Source organism: Entelurus aequoreus, linkage group LG24, assembly GCF_033978785.1.
Source record: "Entelurus aequoreus isolate RoL-2023_Sb linkage group LG24, RoL_Eaeq_v1.1, whole genome shotgun sequence".
Classification (NCBI taxonomy): Eukaryota; Metazoa; Chordata; class Actinopteri; order Syngnathiformes; family Syngnathidae; genus Entelurus; species Entelurus aequoreus.
Window position 1 is genome coordinate 42,390,779 of NC_084754.1, and position 13,268 is coordinate 42,404,046.

Consider the following 13,268-nt stretch of genomic DNA (forward strand, 5'->3'; position numbering starts at 1 on the left):
GCCACCGCTGCTGCTCACTGCTCCCCTCACCTCCCTGGGGGTGATCAAGGGTGATGGTTCAAATGCAGAGAATAATTACGCCACACCTAGTGTGTGTGTGTGTGTGACAATCATTGGCACTTTAACTGAACTTTTAATGATGTTATTCATATTATTCAGATTGAAAAGCTTAAGGGGCCGCATGTGGCCCCCGGACGTTCATTTGCCCAGGTCTGTGCTAAGGTGATCTCTAGAAGTGGTCCACACTCCATGTCAGTAGGTGGCGGTAATGCACACCAGAAGGTTGCTTGCCAACCTGCTATAAAAACCAAAGAAGAAGAAGAAGAAGATCCACACTTCCGGGTGGTGATGACGTCGCGTCATGACGTCATATTTCAAAATGGCAGAGCCCGCGGAAAGACCCCCTGGAGTCGACTTCATTTCCCAAGAAAAGATGTCAACAGCGCGACTTGTAACAATTATAAGGCCGAGGAGGGTTATTTGAACACACACCATTCAATTATTATAAATGAAAGTCACGTTTTTTAACCGCTCCGGTCTCGTCCCAGCGGAAGTGACGCTAGCACGTCATCAGAATACAACAGGTTGCTAACTAACACGCCTCCTATCATGTCAGCGCTGTTATTTGTTCCAATGTCATTCATTCCTTCTCATTTACATCAACACGACGAGAGAGACATTCTGCCGCTAGACAAAGGTCACCGAGCAGCGACGAAGTTTGCATTTTCGGTAGGTGAGTGTTCAATTGTCCTCCGAGAAAAGTTGCATGAAGTCATTCTATTACACAGGTGAAAGTCATACACACATAATATGCTGGAAAAGTCCATTCATGTCAGCAATTAACTTCAAATGTCAAACTCATTTGTGATGTTAAAGGGAAAACAGTACTTAACTGTGCTTAAATGTATTTATATTATTCAAATGTGAATTATGCTGTATAATAGACTGTATTTATGTTATTGACATGTGAATAATGCTGTATAATCAGTGTTGGGACTAACGCGTTACAAAGTAACTAGTAGTCTAACGCGTTATTTTTTATATTCAGTAACTCAGTTACCGTTACTACATGATGCGTTACTGCGTTATTTTATGTCATTTCTTATGTAGTATCGGCTAAAAACAGAAGATCTGAGTGTGTTTTATTGGAGAGTTGCAGTGTCGTCCTTCTGAATGATTCCCGGGCGCGTCGCCGCTGCTGCCCACTGCTCCCCAAGGGGATGGGTCAAATGCAGAGGACAAATTTCACCACGCCTAGTGTGTGTGTGTGACAATCATTGGTACTTTAACTTGAACTTAACTTAATTCTTCCTGTGTCACAACGGGGACAAGAGAAGAGGCGCTGTGTGTGTGTGTGTGTGTGTGTGTGTGTGTGTGTGTGTGTGTGTGTGTGTGTGTGTGTGTGTGTGTGTGTGTGTGTGTGTGTGTGTGTGTGTGTGTGTGTGTGTGTGTGTGTGTGTGTGTGTGTGTGTGTGTGTGTGTGTGTGTGTGTGTGTGTGACAATCATTGGTACTTTAAAGGCCTACTGAAATGAATTTTTTTTATTTAAACGGGGATAGCAGATCTATTCTATGTGTCATACTTGATCATTTCGCGATATTGCCATATTTTTGCTGAAAGGATTTAGTATAGAACAACGACGATAAAGATTGCAACTTTTGGTATCTGATAAAAAAAAGGCTTGCCCCTACCGGAAGTAGCGTGACGTAGTCAGTTGAACATATACGCAAAGTTCCCTATTGTTTACAATGATGGCCGCATGAAGTGAGAGAGATTCGGACCGAGAAAGCGACAATTTCCCCATTAATTTGAGCGAGGATGAAAGATTTGTGGATGAGTAAAGTGCAAGTGAAGGACTAGTGGGGAGTTGAAGCTATTCAGATAGGGAAGATGCTGTGAGAGCCGGGGGTGACCTGATATTCAGCTGGGAATGACTACAACAGTAAATAAACACAAGACATATATATACTCTATTAGCCACAACACAACCAGGCTTATATTTAATATGCCACAAATTAATCCTGCATAAAAACACCTGCGTGTTTGTTATGCTAGCTCCTAGCTCCTCTGCTAGCTCCTAGCTCCATAGAACACGCCAATACAATTCAAACACCTGATCAACACACACCATCACTCAGCCCAAAAGACCGTTTCCTTAACCCAAGGTTCATAAAGCTTATATATTTTTAAAAAGTTACGTACGTGACGCGCACATACGGTCAAGTTATCGAATGTTTAGCAGCCAAGGCTGCATACTCACGGTACCTGATATTCAGCTGGGAATGACTACAACAGTAAATAAACACAAGACATATATATACTCTATTAGCCACAACACAACCAGGCTTATATTTAATATGCCACAAATTAATCCTGCATAATAACACCTGCGTGTTTGTTATGCTAGCTCCTAGCTCCTCTGCTAGCTCCTAGCTCCATAGAACACGCCAATACAATTCAAACACCTGATCAACACACACAATCACTCAGCCCAAAAGACCGTTCACCTAACCCAAGGTTCATAAAGCTTATATATTTTTAAAAAGTTACGTACGTGACGCGCACGTAGGTACGGTATGTGTTATGCTAGCTCCTCTGCTAGCTCCTAGCTCCATAGAACACGCCAATACAATTCAAACACATGATCAACACACACAATCACTCAGCCCAAAAGACCGTTCACCTAACCCAAGGTTCATAAAGCTTATATATTTTAAAAAAGTTACGTACATACGCAAAAAAAAGCCAAAGCTGCATACTCACAGTAGCACGTCTGCGTCTTTGTCATCCAAATCAAAGTAATCCTGGTAAGAGTCTGTGTTGTCCCAGTTCTCTACAGGCGTCTGTGTATCCAAATCAAAAGTCCTCCTGGTTAGAGTCTCTGTTATCCGAGTTCTTCCATCTTGACTGCATCTTTCGGGAATGTAAACAAAGAAGCGCCGGCTGTGTACTGTTGTGGCTGACTACGTTCGAAAAATACGTCCATTTCGCACCGACAACTTTCTTCTTTGCTTGCTTGGCTTCCTTCTCCATAATGCAATGAACATGATTGAAACAGATTCACGAACACAGATGTCCAGAATACTGTGGAATTATGAAATGAAAACAGAGCTTTTTCGTATCGACTTCAATGTGGAAGGCATACCCGTGTTCGCCGGGCTACGTCACGCGCATACGTCATCCTCAGAGGCGTTTCGAACCGGAAGTTTAGCGGCAAATTTAAAATGTCACTTTATAAGTTAACCCGGCCGTATTGGCATGTGTTATAATGTTAAGATTTCATCATTGATATATAAACTATCAGACTGCGTGGTCGGTAGTAGTGGCTTTCAGTAGGCCTTTAACTTGAACTTAACTTAATTCTTCCTGTGTCACAACGGGGACAAGAGAAGAGGTGCTGTGTGTGTGTGTGTGTGTGTGTGTGTGTGTGTGTGTGTGTGTGTGTGTGTGTGTGTGTGTGTGTGTGTGTGTGTGTGTGTGTGTGTGTGTGTGTGTGGGTGTGGAGAGGGGTGGGGGGGGGGGGGCGTGTCTGTGTTTACTTACAAGACATCATGGTGGAGCTGAAGCCGAGTTTCTTAACATGGAGATATTCTAGACTGACCATGTGTCTTCTTTTGCGGGGCTGTCCGGGCGGAGTTTCTTAAATGCCTCAAATGTCCGGCAGGGTTGCGTATATTTTATAATGTACGTTCAGGGTTAAGATGGGGTTAAAAACAAAACTAATTCGTGCAGCATTCGTGAGGGAGGGACAGAGAGAGCGAGGGAGTGGATTGATTGATTGAAACTTTTATTAATAGATTGCACAGTACAGTACATATTCCGTACAATTGACCACCAAATGGTAACACCCGAATAAGTTTTTCAACTTGTTTAAATCGGGGTCCACATTAATCAATTTATTTCAAACTGTCATTGCTCAAAACATAATATTGAATCAAAATCCATGTTATTATGAATTATTGACCTATCCAAGGTTCCCATTACTTCACATCAAATATTCCACTTTGAAAAATATTTTTGGTGGAAGATTTTGCATATTTTGTGTGTTTGCCATTAAAAACATAGTTTTGTTTGACAAAAAAGGGCGGAAAACCAACAGACAAAAAAACAACATAACTAAAACATTTTGAAATGAGGGATAGATCTGAAGTTGATGTAGACTCCAGAGATTTAGGCGTTAAATATAAAATGTTTGTATGCCCTGGCACACCATTATCATCATTTCATGACCCAAGCAAAACACTTTTTACACTTTTATACTGAAATAAATACACCTACAACTTATTCAATAAAAACATAGAAAAAACTACCAGCAGCGGTAAAGTTTAGATCCATGAAGGAAAGAAGAAAGTGAATGAATGTTTATAACCGAATACATTTACATATGTATACAAATTTGTTTTCTTTCTTTATTATTTTTTTTTATGAATTAAGTAACGTTTATGACAACCTTTTTCCAAAACACAATATATAATGTGAGATATAACAGGATAATGCATACGTTTATCTTTTTTGTTGTCAAAACGCTTACCAAAAAGTGGGACCCCAAAAATTTACTGTAGGACCCCATTTTTATGACTTGATGGGGTCCCTGGGACCCCATTTTGAAAATTCCTAGCGCTGATCAACAGATTGTATTATTCTCCAGTGCAATAACAGTACTTAAATGAAGGCTTAAAGGGCATTAATGGTAGCTTTAAAAAAAGAAGAAGAAAAAAACAAGTAACTAAATAGTTACTTTTCACAATAACGCATTACTTTTTGGTGTAAGTAACTGAGTTAGTAACTGAGTTGCTTTTGAAATAAAGTAACTAACTAGTTACTGGTTTTCAGTAACTAACCCAACACTGTGTATAATAGACTGTATTTATATTATTCACAAGTGAATAATGCTGTATAATAGACTGTATTTATATTATTCACATGTAAAAAATACCTTAGTGTTTATTTTTATTGTGAGCGAACTGTGGTGCTGAATTTCCCCGAGGGATCAATAAAGTACTTTCTATTCTCTTCTATTCTAAAAACATCCAAATCCATTGCTATTCTTTATATAAAGTAAGACACATGCTGAATAAGAAATATCTGCACATGATTCCTTGAGTAATTCGATTACAAAATACATTCGAGGAATTGTTGCTGCCTCGAGGTGTCATATATATTTTTTTTTTTACGGCATTTTGCCTGGTTCACTAAACAGTAGTCAAAGCTCACGTTTCGCACAGACTGTTTAGGTGTTGCACAGCGTGTTTACGTCACAGATCATCCCCCCCTTGCACTGCACGACACCGCTCTTTTAAGTACGCTCGAGTTTAGAAAACGTTTAAACGGCACCGTATGATAATCATCAAAAACGCACGAGAGACAAGAACTTTGTTTATGCGGTCACACCACACAGCACATAGGGCTGTGAGCGCACCTGTTTTTATTAGCACATACACATTTTTAGCTGTGCGTGTCAGCCTTCAATAATGAAAACAGGCGTTTAGGAAATAAGACGATTAGGCCAACCACAATAATTGAGGGCACATCTTAACGTGTATAATTAAACAAAATTATGATTTATTCGATTAATCGATCGGGATATTCGATAGAATACTCGATTACTAAAATATTCGATAGCTGCAGCTGTAGTTATATTATTCTTTTATTTTTCCATATCTAACATACTGTGTTGAACTTTGGGGAAATGTTTATAGAACAAACACAGGCTCAATAATTCAACTTGAAAAAAGGGTCATTAGAATAATACACAAGGCTGGCTACGATGAACCTACCAATCCATTATTCGTAAGTTCTAATGTAGAGGTGTCAAACTCATTTTAGATCGGGGGCCACATGGACAAAAATCTACCTCCAAGTGGGCCGGACTGGTAAAATCAAGGCACGATAACTTAAAAATAAAGACAACTTCAGATTGTTTGTTTTTTTCTTTGTTAAAAATAGAGCAAGCACATTCTGAAAATGTACAAATCATAATGTTGTTGTTTTTTTTTTTACACTTACATGTTGCGGTTAATAGTATTCTACCTTTATTTGTCGATATGTATACTTTCTGATTAAATGATGTGATCATGTTCATCAGTCAACTCATTGGTGTTCATTTTTAATCTATTAAGATCAAATAATAATATGTTATTTAAATGGAGGCTTCTCACATGATGAGATAACTTCTGGAAATGACTGGCTCATAAGGGTCAAAGGTATAAATGTGTGTGTCCAAGTTAAAGGAAAAGGCAGGCTGTCTTCTTCTAATGGATTTATTACAATCTTTACAAGCTGGGTAACGTTTGCTGTGGTCTGGAACAACATGGCGCACAAACAACTATCAGAAATGCAGCCAATATTACGTACAGATAATGTGTCATGAGACATGCAAATATAAATGAAATGCACAGAGGACATAAGTAAAGGAAATTAAATGAGCTCAAATATTCCTACAAACGAGTCATAATGATGCAATATGTACATACAGCTAGCTTAAATAGCATGTTAGCATTGATTAGCTTGCAGTCATGCTCTGACCAAATATGCCTGATTAGCACTCCAACAAGTCAATAACATCAACAAAGCTCACCTTTTGTGCATTCGCGCACAGCGTAGAACGTTTGGTGGACAAAATGAGACAAAGAAGAAGTGGCATAAAACACGTCTTTCTGTGGCAGCGTCGGAGAAAGTTGTACATGTAAACAAACAACAATGAGTTCAAGGATCGCTGAAATTAGTAGGACAAAACAGTGCTTGCTAAATCCTCTCATCAGTGAAGCATGTTTAACATAAACAGTGGGACTTCTAACAATTAGGAAGGTTTGTGTCATGTTTGTTCTCCTACAGAAAATATATTCAAATAAAAATGTTCTTCATCTTTTTCCATTTTCACACATCTCTGAAAGAGGTCCAGGGAGCCACGAGGGCGGTGCTAAAGAGACGCGGGTTGCTGACCCCCGGCCTACACCCTAGACTGGCCGCCAGTTCATCACAGGACACATGAACAAGCCTTCGCCCTCAAATCAGAGAAGTATTCATTTACTCTAACATGATTTTTATTCAGTTCAATGCATTTATTGTCATTGTCATAGTGAATAACACACACACTGCATAGTAACCATGTATCAAAAATGCGTTAGGTGGTGCAATCCTGACCCATGAAACGCGTAAACACAAAGGGTGCCACGAACGATGCACAAAATTCACAGTCTGGTATGGATCGGTACTTGAGCGGCGCCGTTCGATACATTTTTTCAATACCCAAAAGAGGGAAATGTTCATGCCTTTTTTTTAACTTGTGGTTTATTGAAATTGTCGTTGTCCACGACAGAAAACGGTCGGCAAGGCGAGTTTATTTACAGAGCACAGTTCGTACTACAGGCAGGCCAGTCTAGTACCCGCACTCTTTACTACGAAGCCACGCTGTTGTAACACGTGCAGAATGTGGCTCGGCGATATCTTACTGAAATAAGCAGGGGCGGCCATGAAAAAGACGTCGCTTGGATGGCAACTTTTGTTGCTCCAAAACCTGTATGTACCTTTCAGCATTAATGGTGCCTTCACAAACGTGTAAGTTACCCACTAATACACCCCCATATCATCAATCTTTATTGCAGACCTTAAGATCCATTTAAACATATAAAAACAGAATATAATACATTAAAAAACAAAACAATAAAAACATACATTAAAAACAAAACAAAACAAGTTTTCCATACAATTACAGACGCTGGGTTTTCAACTTTGCGCCTAGAACAATCCGGATGGTTCTTTTCCTCTTTGGACCGGAGGACACGACGTCCACAGTTTCCAAAAACAATTTGAAATGTGGACTTGTCAGACCACAGAACACTTTTCCAGTTTGCATCAGTACATCTTAGATGAGCTCGGGCCGAGCGAAGCCGGCGGCGTTTCTGGGTGTTGTTGATAAATGGCATTCGCTTTGCATTGTAGAGTTTTAACTTGCACTTACAGATGTAGCGACCAACTGTAGTTACTGACAGTGGTTTTCTGAAGTGTTCCTGAGTCCATGTGGTGATATCCTTTACAGACTGATGTCGCTTTTTGATGCAGTACCAACACAAATACAACTTTGAAACTACGTGCTTTCTGAGAAGATTACCGTAGTAACTAGTATATCATGCAAAAGCGCAGATTCCAACCAATCAGTCCATCTTAGATGAGCTCGGGCCGAGCGAAGCCAGCGGCGTTTCTGGGTGTTGTTGCATTTATCAACAACACCCAGAAACGCAGAGTTTTGAGGACGAAAATGAATTGATACCATTTTAGAATAAGGCTGTAACATAGCAAAATGTGGCAAAAAATGAAGCGCTGTGAATACTTTCCGGATGCAGTGTACAGTATAAAGGGCAGATCAATAGAAGTGATAATTAGACGTTGCAGTTCATGGGTGGGATGTGAGAGAGGGTCACTGCCTGAGGATACAGACGAGCTGTTGGCAAGTTGTCCTGGCACGTATAGACCTGTTCCTTCTACCTGAGGGCCGCAGGTGAGGAGCAGGGTGTTGTTGGTCACGCAGGATGCTGTGCACTCGCCTCAGACAGCAGGTAGTGTAGACTGTGCCCATCTCTGGAAGACTTGATTTTTTTTCAGCTGTTTTAATCACCGATTAGAGAGTCTGCTGTCATGGCACACTTATAAAAGCTCACTCTTACACTAGGAAGCGGAGTCATTCATTGCGCTTTACCTGACACATGAAACGTGACAAATACGATCGCTGAGATGAAACGGATCAGGCCCGTGAACAGGTTCTATCCGGATGAATTTGCTAAGTATACAAATGAGCTGAAATTTTTCTATGAAAGAAACTGCTGTTTTAAATGTGTCCACTAGATGTGGCAATGGCAATTCTTTGTATCTTTGTAGATGATGCTACATACAGTATGTACAAAAAAAATAAAACACATGATGTTAGTGCAACAGTCGAAGAAAATTAGCAAACTACATAAATAACATCCTGTAATTTGATTTTGATATTTTTTTTTTTATCTTGTTAGATTGAAAATGAACACCAATGAGTTGACTGATGAACATTATCACGTCATTTATTCAGAAAGTATAAATAACGACAATTATAGGTAGAACACTATTAACTGCAACATGTAAGTGTAAAAAAAAACATGATTTGTTTATTTTTGAGAAATTCTATTTTTAAACAAAGAAAACAATCTGAAGTTGTCTTTATTTTTAAGTTATCGTGCCGTGATTTTACCAGTCCGGCCCACTTGGGAGTAGATTTTTCTCAATGTGGCCCCCGATCTAAAATGAGTTTGACACCTCTGGCCTAGATAAATTGGTAAACATCCTCACAAATATTGATATAAAGCATTACCGTATTTTCCGGACCATAGGGCACACCGGATTATAAGGAGCACTGCCGATGAATGGTCTATTTTTGATCTTTTTTTCATATATAAGGCGCACCGGATTATAAGGCGCATTAAAGGAGTCATAATATATATATTTTTTTCTAAATGTAAAAGACTTCCTTGGGGTCTACATAACATGTAATGGTGGTTCTTTGCTCAAAATGTTGCATAGATGATGTTTTACACATCATCTTCAAGCCGCTTCCGGGTGCGCCGTTTTGTGGGCGGTCTTATTTACGTGGCTCACCTTCGGCAGCGTCTTCTCCCCGTCATCTTTGTTGTGAAGTGTCAAAAGATGGAGCTAACTGTTTTAATGACATTCAGACTTTACTTCAATCAATAACGGAGCAGCATCTCCTCATCCAGAAACAACAACACCAGAAATGTGTCCCGTGAAAAACGACCAGAACTCTAATAACTAAAGTTCCTTGGGTGAATAATGGTAACTCACTACACCGGTATGTTTTAGGGCTTTCATGGCGAGTTTAGTGACTGAAATAAGTAATAACTTTACACTGCTTTTTATTAGAAATGGCAACAGCAGAGGATGGATGTCCCATAACAAGAAGGTGGAGAAAAAGAAGAAGCTTATCGACTACGGTGTCGGCACGGACTACAAAGGCGGACCTGCACAAATTTTCAGGTACCAGAAGGTAAGAAAAGTTTCTTTTGCATAATATTGCGAAACAAAACAACAGAAAATATGTCTTACCTTATACACACACCATAATAATACTCCTGTGTTGAAGCACAGTACAATCCATCAAGCGGTGCAGTTTCATAGCTGACCAAAGTCCTACTAAAACATTTTGATAGATTTTTGAGCGCCATGTGTAATGTTCTATATTTTCAAGGGAGCATATACAATGTTGGTGTTGTTTACTTGAGTCATATTGCGGTCTACACGAAATCAAATCAAATCAATAATGGAGCAGCATCTCCTCATCCGGAAACAACCACACCGGAAATGTGTCCCGTGAAAAACCGTTCAACCGCAACTCTCTAATAACTAAACTTCCTTGGGTGAATAATGTAAACTCACTACACCGGTATGTTTTAGCGCTTTCATGGCAAGTTTACTGACAGATATAAGTGAGAACTTGACACTACTTTATATTAGAAATGGCAACAGCGGAGGATGAATGTCACATAACAAGAAGATAGAGAAAAAGAAGAAGCTTATTAACTACAAAGGCGGACACACAATTTTTCAGGACTCATGCAGATCCCAAATACAGATCAGCAGGTACCAGAAGTTAAGAAAAGTTGCATAATATTGCGAAACAAAACGCCAGATAATGTCTTACCTTATACACACACCATAATAATAGTCGTATGTTTAATGCGCCGACAATCCTTCAAGCGGTGCGGCTTCATAGCTGACCAAAGTCGTGCTAAAACATTTTGATAGATTTTTGAGCGCCGTGTCTAATGTTCTATATTTTCAACGGAACATTTAAAATGTTGCTGTTGTTTACTTAAAACCCATCATAGTGCAGGCTACACGTATCTCTTATGTTTGACTGCCATCTACTGCTCACACTTATAATTACACCATGTACCAAATAAAATAGCCTCGAGGTGGGTAAGCTCAACCAAACTTGTTCATTACATTAGGCGCAACTGTGTAAGGCGCACTGAGAAATAAAAAAGGATTTTAAATGCGCCTTATAGTCCGGAAATTACGGTAAACGCATTGGCCAAAAAGTGCATTGTGTGTCCTCGCCGCGATCTATTTTACATTGTTGAAATGTCGGCAAAGCAAATGTGAGTATGTGAAGAACGAACCTGGAGTGAAACAGCGCACAATTCAACGTCAAGTTCGGTCTCGATACCTTTCATCTTTACCATGGAAAAAAGGACGTACGCCAGGTTTTTGTGCATAAGCACAACATAACACGAGGCCCCTGCTGAATTGGGATCTGGTCACCCTTAGATATAGAGCAGTGGGAAAAGTGGAAGTGTGCCTGCTAACTCTCACATGCTGTGTGATTTGATAATAACATCAAAAAAGTCCACAATCCAATTTCACAGTGTGATGTTCAGTCAAAGGTCGTGCACTTTGGATCCTATTAAAAGTTCAAATGGACCGAGAGCACCCTCGCATAATGTAGGTGCACGGTGGTGATGATGGCGGTGGCAAATTAATATGTACAGTACAGTACATTATTACCTTTTTAACACTAAATTACAAAAAAAAAATGTTTTGCTAAAATGTCGTAAGGGGGGACCCTTACAAAACATTCCAAAAAACGGACTTGCTTCAGAAGCACAATTCTGGTGCTGTAGTTGTAGGAGATGTCTCAAAACGTCATCAGGAGTCCCTACAAAACCTAAAAATGGTATAAAATGCTTTTTTTGGGAAAACTTTTTTTTTACAAAAAAAAATTCAAAAAACAGACTTGCTTCAGCAGCACAATTCTGGTGCTGTAGTTGTAGGAGATGTCTCAAAACGTCATCAGGAGTCCCGTCTAAACCCGTAAATGTAAGAAAATGTAAGAAAAAGCATTTTTTACGATAAACATTTTTTGCTAAAATGTCGTAAGGGGGGACCCTGTCGTAAAAATGCCAAAAAACCGACTTGCTTCAGCAGTACAATTCTGGTGCTGTAGTTGTAGGAGATGTCTCAAAACGTCATCAGGAGTCCCTACAAAACCTAAAAATGGCATAAAATGCTTTTTTTGGGAAAACTTTTTTTTTACAAAAAAAAATTCAAAAAACAGACTTGCTTCAGCAGCACAATTCTGGTGCTGTAGTTGTAGGAGATGTCTCAAAATGTCATCAGGAGTCCCGACTAAACCCGTAAATGTAAGAAAATGTAAGAAAATGCATTTTTTGAGAAAAACATTTTTTGCTAAAATGTCGTAAGGGGGCCCCTGTCGTAAAAATGCCAAAAAAACGGACTTGCTTCAGCAGTACAATTCTGGTGCTGTAGTTGTAGGAGATGTCTCAAAACGTCATCAGGAGTCCCTACAAAACCTAAAAATGGCATAAAATGCTTTTTTTGGGAAAACTTTTTTTTTACAAAAAAAAATTCCAAAAAACGGACTTGCTTCAGCAGCACAATTCTGGTGCTGTAGTTGTAGGAGATGTCTCAAAACGTCATCAGGAGTCCCGACTAAACCCGTAAATGTAAGAAAATGTAAGAAAATGCATTTTTTAAGAAAAACATTTTTTGCTAAAATGTCGTAAGGGGGGACCCTGTCGTAAAAATGCCAAAAAACCGACTTGCTTCAGCAGTACAATTCTGGTGCTGTAGTTGTAGGAGATGTCTCAAAACGTCATCAGGAGTCCCTACAAAACCTAAAAATGGCATAAAATGCTTTTTTTGGGAAAACTTTTTTTTTTTACAAAAAAAAATTCAAAAAACAGACTTGCTTCAGCAGCACAATTCTGGTGCTGTAGTTGTAGGAGATGTCTCAAAACGTCATCAGGAGTCGCTACAAAACCTAAAAATGGCATAAAATGCTTTTTTTGGGAAAACTTTTTTTTTACAAAAAAAAATTCAAAAAACAGACTTGCTTCAGCAGCACAATTCTGGTGCTGTAGTTGTAGGAGATGTCTCAAAACGTCATCAGGAGTCCCGACTAAACCCGTAAATGTAAGAAAATGTAAGAAAATGCATTTTTTAAGAAAAACATTTTTTGCTAAAATGTCGTAAGGGGGGACCCTGTCGTAAAAATGCCAAAAAAACGACTTGCTTCAGCAGTACAATTCTTGTGCTGTAGTTGTAGGAGATGTCTCAAAACGTCATCAGGAGTCCCTACAAAACCTAAAAATGGCATAAAATGCTTTTTTTGGGAAAACTTTTTTTTTACAAAAATTTTTTCAAAAAACAGACTTGCTTCAGCAGCACATTTCTGGTGCTGTAGTTGTAGGAGATGTCTCAAA

General features: G+C 39.2%; 1 long non-coding RNA gene across 1 annotated transcript; it reads left to right on the forward strand.

Annotated features, from left to right (window-relative positions):
- The first annotated feature begins 423 nt into the window (after positions 1-423).
- On the forward strand, positions 424-10,033 carry LOC133641989 (uncharacterized). The gene is made up of 3 exons (XR_009824361.1): positions 424-733; positions 6,894-7,018; positions 9,907-10,033. It is a non-coding gene; the product is annotated as an uncharacterized LOC133641989 (long non-coding RNA).
- The last annotated feature ends 3,235 nt before the right edge of the window (positions 10,034-13,268 follow it).